General features: G+C 41.0%; 1 pseudogene; it reads left to right on the top strand.

Moving 5' to 3' along the window:
- Positions 1-686: 686 nt before the first annotated feature.
- Positions 687-3,911, top strand: LOC123084533 (disease resistance protein RGA2-like; annotated as a pseudogene).
- The last annotated feature ends 4,504 nt before the right edge of the window (positions 3,912-8,415 follow it).

Below are 8,415 nucleotides of genomic sequence, written 5' to 3'. Positions count from 1 at the left end.
CATAATACTATTTTTAGGTATATCTATCTTATTTAAGCATGATGCTCTCCAGATATTATGATAGATACAAATATAATTCTAATATTTGTTTTTACAAATACATTTTTTGTATTAATCTGAAATAATATAATGTGTAATATTTTTAATTTAGTTTGGCTTGTTTTGTGAAATTTATAAATTTAGCTGAACAAAAATTATCACATTAATCCTAAAATTAATTCATGCCCCCTCATACGTTATTGTGTGCTCATATGTATTCTTCCCCATATAGGATCCATAAATATCTGCATAAAAAGAAACTTGATTGTCTTAATAATGCAAAGATAACTGGATGGAGATTTCTAGAGTGCAACAATGTTCATCTTAGGTGTAACCAAACATATAATTAAATAGTGATCACCGTGTCAAATTTACCCTTCTCATACCACTACTACTGGAACATGGTATTTAGTGACAATTGACAACCATATGTGATAGGCTTATCATAGGAAACTATTAATAAATATTTGTTATTGAATATGGTAAAAAATAAAGTTCATATAACATGTCACTGTCGACATCCATACCATATTTTTGTGTGTACATAAAGAAGTATGTATGAGACATGGAGATCATGGAGGATGTATCCCTGTACAAGATCCGAGGAGCCAAAGAGCTTTGGAATCTTCCGTCCTGAGGTGTGCCGCATGGGGAAACATGAGGAGGTAGAGGATTGCGTGGTGGTAGGAATCTGGTTTGAGTTCTTCCACTTGGAATCCTTGTGAGGGCACCTATATAAGGATCCAAAGGCCAAAGTAACAACACTGCGAAAGTTCAAGCGCTCTACATCGATATTGCGAGCAATACAACTCCCAGCAAGAATAGTGTTGTATCTCTCCCGAGAGGACCCGGACCTTGGTATATCCTTGTGTTTCATGTGCAACCATCCAAATCTGCCATTCATATCTCTTCAAACAAATATAATTATCTAATCATACACCCTCCTCCTTCGATACCTATGACCGGATCAATATGCCGACAACTGGTTTTCTTAAAATCCTCCAAAAATAGTTTTTTTGAAATCGAACTTACAATTCTTGGAAAATATTGGTTTTGCATGCACCTATAAGGTGGAAAAGGTATCATACTTGCACATTCCATTATGAACAAGTTCCATGGACAGAGCATTTGGAAGAAGAATAGAGGCTTTTAGAAGAAGGGTCAAAGCATTCCGAAGGAGGGATGGGGCATCTAGAAGAAGAGCCGGAGCATTCTGAAAAAGAATTGAAGCACATTCAGAAGAAGAGCCGAAACATTCACAAGAAGAGCCAAAGCATTTCGAAGAACGTTCCAAGCAATCTGAAGAAGAGCGAAAGCATTTCGAAGAACATTCGAAGCAATCTGAAGAATAGCCAAAGCATTAAACAGCTTGTTTCCAAAAGGCCGCAAATATAGCATTAATGAGTTGGTTCATCTTTGGGTGGCCGAGGGCATTTTTGATTCGTGTGACCAAAAAAAGAGAGTGGAAGATATTGGGTGGGATTGCTTCAAGGAGATGATCTCTGTTTCATTTTTTGTACCAATTTACGAGAATTACACTTGCGCATACCATGTTATGCATGATCTTCTTCATGATCTGGCAGAATCACTCTCCAAAGAAGACTACTTAAGATTGGAAGATGACAACGTCATGAAAATACCACCCACTGTTCGACATCTATCTGTTCGTGTGGATAGTATGAAGCAACACAAGGATAGTATATATATAAGCTGCATCATCTACGCATTATTATCTGCATAGACCCCATAATAGATGATGCAAGTGAACTTTTTACTCAGATACTACAGAACTTGAAGAAGTTGTGTGTACTATATTTGTCATCTTACAGCAGTAGTAAGTTGCCAGAATCCATTGGTGAGTTGAAGCATCTTCGGTATTTGAACATCATCAAAACGTTGATTTTTGAGTTACCAAGATCACTATGTACACTTTACCACTTGGAGTCACTTCTTTTAAATGACAAAGTTGAGAGTTTGCCTGAGAAACTCTGCAGTTTATGGAAATTACGGCATTTTGAGCGACATGATACCAGAAGAAACCCTTCACAGAAAGCATTGCCTCCAATTCCTAACATTGGCAAACTAATTTCGCTTCAACACTTTGGGGAATTTTCTGTGCAAAAGAAAAAGGGATATGAGTTGCAACAGCTAAGGGACATGAATGAGATTCGTGGCAGATTAAGACTCACAAATCTTGAGAATGTCACTGTGAAGGATCATGCACTAGAATCGAAGTTGTATCAGAAAAGTCATCTTGGCAGCTTGCAACTTGTCAGGAGTCACAAGAATAACAAGGATGCAGAGGATAGTTTACATTTGGACATTCTAGAAGGCCTAATGCCACCATCTCAACTTGAGAGGCTTAGAAATGATGGATATAAATCTTCAAAATATCTGGGTTGGTTACTTGATGGTTCTCATTTTGAGAATTTGAAAATTTTCAGTTTTGTTAATTGCAGCGCATTACAAAGCCTACCATCCAATTCCGAGTTGTTTGTGAATTGCTCTTCACTTGTCCTCGAAAATGTGCCCAGCTTGAAGACATTACCTTGTCTTCCACTAGGCCTTAAAATGTTAAGAGTAGACAAATGCACACTACTTATATTTATTTATATGGATGAACATTATGATAAGAGAGAGAATATCATCAGGATAGACCACTTAGCATCACAACTTGGTTTAATCTAGGAAGTGGATTCAGGATCGAATATTAGGAATGTACTCTTTCTGAAGCAGCTAATGATATGGATGCGTGCAGGTGTGTCACATGTTCGAAACCTTCAGACTTCTCTAGAAAGAGAGGAAGATGAAGTATTGGTAAAGGAGGATATCATCAAAGCATTGATATACTCACACGAGCATAGGATGAGACTCATGTATGGAAGGAGCATTGGGCTGCCACTGGTTCCACCATCAGGACTTCGTGAGCTTTTTCTTTCTTCATGCAGTATTACAGATGGAGCTTTAGTTCTTTTCCTTCATAGCCTGGCTTCACTGAAAATATTGCGCTTACAAGATATCATGACTTTAACAACATTTCCATCGGAAGAGGTCCTCCAACATTTGACAAAACTTGACCACTTGTCCATCCAATATTGTTGGTATCTCAGGTCATTAGGGGGCTTACGAGTTGTTACCTCTCTTTCCCTTGTTCGATTGAATTCTTGCCCTTCTTTAGAGTTAGCATGTGGAGCAGAATGTTTTCCGTTGTCCCTAAGGAGGCTCGGGATAGGCAAGTGCATGCTTGCAGCAGACTTCATCTGTGCTGACTGGCCACACATGAATGATATTGAAATAACCAATTGCAGAAGCACACCATGCTCGTTTTTTGTAGTCTCACCTCTGTCAAATTATTCGCACTGTGGAACTTGCCAGATTTATGTATGCTCGAAGGATTGTCTTCCCTACAACTTGCACACGTACAATTGACTGATGTTCCGAAACTGACCGCCGAGTGTGTTTCACAGTTTCAAGTACATAACTCACTCCTATTTAGCAGTCCCGCAATACTCAAGAACATGCTCATGGCTGAAGGCTTCACAGTTCCAACATTTCTATCTCTTAAAGGATGCAAGGAACCAATCATTTCATTCGAAGAATCCGCCAGTTTTACATCTGTCAGGTACCTGAGTTTCTATGATTGTCAAATGATTACCCTACCAACAAATCTAAAGTGCTTCTCCAATCTGAAGAGTCTCAACATCTATGACTGCCCCAACCTATCATCTTTACCAGATATGCCATCCTCCCTCAAGCAGATAACCATATGGGGTTGTTCTGAACCCTTGAAGGAAAGCTGTCGATCACCCGATGGAGCAAATGAGGGGATAGTACAATACATTTTTGCACTTATACTTGGCTTTGCACTTTGACTTATAAGCCAGAAAAGCACATATTTATGGGATTTTGGCTTTGGCTTTTTACTTGTACAATAATAAGTCATAAGCCAAACCCAAAAATAGGTCCACCCTTAGTTTATAAGACAAAATTCAAAAGGCAAAAATAAGCCCAACCAAACACCCATCAGATAGGTGCTTTGCAATAACCTATTTGGGTCCAACACTATAGGAATCAGGCACTTTGGCCGATGGCCATAGCACACATGGTGGACGGCAACAGGTCCGGCTGAATAGGCTATGGAAAAGGCATCTTGGTCGTCTGCTGGTGGACGGCAAAAATGAAAAGGGCTTTGCCATCCGCTGATGGACGGCAAAGAGCCTGGACGTCACACGTTGCATTTCAGGTTCGTTAAGTGGTTAACGGCGTGCTTTGCCGTCAGCCAGCGGACGGCAAAGATGCAAAGGCCTTTGTTGTCGGCTGACGGCAAATCTGCCAAATACGCCATCCCCTAAACCCCATGTTGCATAGGTAGCTGCCACGTGGCAAGTTTGTCGTCCGCTGGCGGACGGCAAAGTGTCTGAATAGCCCCTGTTTTTTCTATTTTTTCTTAAATTCATTCAATTTTGACAGAATTTCACACACACACACACGCACACACACACACACATTTCAAAAATAATTTCAACAATAAGTTTCCAACAACATATACACATTTCAACAACAAGAACATATACAAGTTTCCAACAACATTTCCATATATACAAGTTTGCAACAAGATATTCAAAAAGTTTCCAACAACATATATATCCAACAAGTTTGCAACAAGTTTCCTCAAATAAAAAGGAAGCACAAGCACAAGTAAAGTTTGCAACAAGTTTCCATCAATGCTAGCTTCCTCATCTCAAGCAAATCTGCAAATTAGGAAAGATGAAAGTTAGAAGAAGAAGAACACTAGCTAGAAGAAGAAGAAGAAAAAGAAGAAGAATGATTCTTCCTTTTTCTTCTTCTTCTTCTAACTAAGGTAGGTAAAAATGACATTTTTAGCTAATTAAGGTAGGTAAAAATGCTAAGCGTGTAGGTCATTTTTAGAGCTAGGCTCAGTAAATAGGTCATTTTGGAGCTAACCTACGTAGTTATGCCATTTTTGAGCTAACTAAGCATATGTATTCATTTTTTAGGACAAAATGGTAAGTGTAGATCATTTTAGAGCAATCCTAGTTAAAATCGGTCGTTTTGGAGCTAGGTAAGGTTATTTTGTCATTTTGGAGGAAAATAAACTAATTATATGATAATTTGGAGCTAAAACAAGGTTATTATGCCATTTTTACCTAAGTGCGCTAATTATATCATAAATGAAGTAGCTAAGCTAATTATAGATCATTATTGAGCTAACCTAGGTTGTTATGCCATTTTGTACCTAAGTGAGCTAATTATGTCATAAATGAAGTAGCTAAGCTAATTATAGATCATTGTTGAGCTATCCTAGGTTGTTACGCCATTTTGTACCTAAGTGAGCTAATTATGTCATAAATGAAGTAGCTAAGCTAATTATAAATCATTATTGAGCTATCCTAGGTCGTTATGCCATTTTGTACCTAAATGAGCTAATTATGTCATAAATGAACTAGCTAAGCTAGCTATAAATCATTATTGAGCTATCCTAGGTTGTTATGCCATTTTCTAGCTAACAAAGCATTTGTTAAGCAAAACACTTGGGAAAACTTACCATAATCCGGGAGGTGAAGGACCGGTCCGGGTTGCGCCACCGCGAGACGGAGAAGGATCGGTCGATCCTTTGTGGGAGGTCTGCTGCACGAAAGATCATTTGCAATGTTTAGTTAGCATGATGCAACTGAAATGTGAATACTAGTAACTAATGACCATTCAAATGAAACTCACCGTGTCCGCTATAGCAATCTCGGGCATCGCCGGAGGGGTCTGACCGGTTTTCTCGCTCACGGAGTACACAATTTGTTTTCATGGGCCAGTCGTATTAGTTAGAAATGAAACGAACATTACGTGCATGATTTGCCTAGTATGCGGGAGAAACTTACCACAAGGAGCTCGCATAGGGCCCGGTGACTCGCGTCGTTCCGGTTCCTCTTCGCCTCCATCAGATTTGCCATCCTCTCCTCCATCTCCCTCACCCTCTCCATCGCCTGCCTGGTTGCCTCCGCCACAAGATCCTGGGCCCTAGCCTCGATAGCGAGATCAATTGGCTGTGGTCGAGGCCTCATCTCGGGAAGAGACTTCGTCTGCCGCTTCTTGATCTCCGGGAGACTTATACGACAACGAATGAGTCCATCCCCAATGGCTACATGGCCATGTTTCCTCCCATCACCAGCTAGCATCACGAGCTTAAGATCAAAAGGACTCTAGATCGGGTTGAAGTCCTCGCCTTTCATCTGCTTCCCCCAGTCTCTGTACCTCACAAGCTTGGCGTGGGAGGATGTCACGCCCAATATGCGACCCTATCCAAAAGGAACTCGAAGGTCCCACCAAGGATAGACCCGCATATTGAAACGCTTTTGCAAGGTGGATATCATTACATCAACATTACATAATAGATGGGGATACATACATAAGGCGTACAATGCCACTCGAATACAACATCACAATACATCAGAGCTTCATCCGACTACGGATGAATCACAAACAGAAACTCAAACGACATCCACCCTGCTAGCCCAGGCTGCCGACCTGGAACCTATCTCCTGATCGAAGAAGAAGCAGAAGAAGAACTCAACGCAAGCAAGCATCGCTCTCGCGTCATGATCATCGCAAAACCTGTACCTGCAACTGTTGTTGTAGTAATCTGTGAGCCACGAGGACTCAGCAATCCCGTTACCATGGGTATCAAGACTAGCAAAGCTTAATAGGAAAGGAAGGGGTAAAGTGGTGAGGCTACAGTAGCGACTAAGCATATATGGTGGCTAACATACGCAAATAAGAGCGAGAAGAGAGCAAAAGGAACGGTCGTCAACTAGTAATGATCAAGAAGTGATCCTGAACTCCTACTTACGTCAAACATAACCCAGAAACCGTGTTCACTTTCCGGACTCCGCCGAAAAGAGACCATCACGGCTACACACACAGTTGATGCATTTTAATTCGGATCTGGTGTCAAGTTATCTACAACCGGACATTAACAAATTCCCATCTGCCAATAACCGCAGGCACGGCTTTCGAAAGATTATACCCTGCAGGGGTGTCCCAACTTAGCCCATGAAAAGCTCTTGCGATCAACGAAGGAATAGACCTTCTCCCAGGAAGACCCGATCAGACTCGAAATCCCGGTTTACAAGACATTTCGACAATGGTAAAACAAGACCAGCAAGACCGCTCAATGCGCCGATAATCCCGATAGGAGCTGCACATATCTCGTTCTCAGGGCAACACCGGATGAACACTATGTACAACTAAAACCAGACCTCGAGTTTCCCCGAGGTGGCGCTGCAAGTGGCTCTGGTTCGGACCAACACTTAGACAAGCACTGGCCCGGGGGGGGGGGCTATAATAAAGATGACCCTCGAGAGAGCGACTCCCAAGGGAAAAGTAGGTGGTGGTGAGGAAAATGGTAAAACCAATGTTGGGCCTTGCTGGAGGAGTTTTATTCAAAGCGAACTGTCAAGGGGGTCCCATAAATCACCCGACCGCGTAAGGAACGCAAACTCCGGGAACATAACACCGGTATGACGGAAACTAGGGCGGCAAGAGTGGAACAAAACACCAGGCAAAAGGCCGAGCCTTCCACCCTTTACCAAGTATATAGATGCATTAATAATATGAGAGATATTGTGATATCCCAACCAAAATCCTGTCCACCATGGAGAAATCTTCAACTTCACCTGCAACTAGCAACGCTATAAGAGGGCTGAGCAAAAGCGGTAACATAGCCAAACAACGGTTTGCATAGTTTCATATAGAGCACACTCAAAACGGAGCAACGGTTCAACACACACACATGAAACAAGTTTGAAGGACAAGCTGTCCAAAACAGCAACTAGGCATATTGCAAGCATCAAAACAACATGCTACATCATCTCAACATGAAAACAAAAGACATGGACATGATGTACAGGTAAAGCACAACAAAACATGAACACTGAGCTATCTCCAGAAATCAATAGAACATGCTCAAACACACATGGTAAGATTGCAAGTTATAACAATTTCAGACTTTGCAGAAAATAACATCACGATGCAATGTTTAGAGCTATCAAACAACATGTTACAGGAACTTATAATGGCAAACAAAGGCATGGCATGAATCTACTAATTGCATAGATCTAAAGACCCCTACTAACCATAAGCCAAAAAGGATCAGAAAATATGATGGCACCCATGTAAACATGGCAAGTTATTATATAGATACATACATGGCAGGAACATAATTATGAAGGCATGTTAATGAGCTTGTGCAATTCACAACAGAGCAATATATAGCATGGCAAGGCAGCCAACAGTAAGAAGGCATGTTTGTGAAGCTAAGCATGGAAATAGCAAGTCCATAGGGTGCATGGAACACTAGCAACA

The sequence above is a fragment of the Triticum aestivum genome, chromosome 4A, assembly GCF_018294505.1.
Source record: "Triticum aestivum cultivar Chinese Spring chromosome 4A, IWGSC CS RefSeq v2.1, whole genome shotgun sequence".
In the NCBI taxonomy this organism is placed as follows: Eukaryota; Viridiplantae; Streptophyta; class Magnoliopsida; order Poales; family Poaceae; genus Triticum; species Triticum aestivum.
The sequence above is the reverse complement of the archived record's forward strand: the minus strand, read 5'-3'. Positions and strand labels throughout refer to the sequence as shown.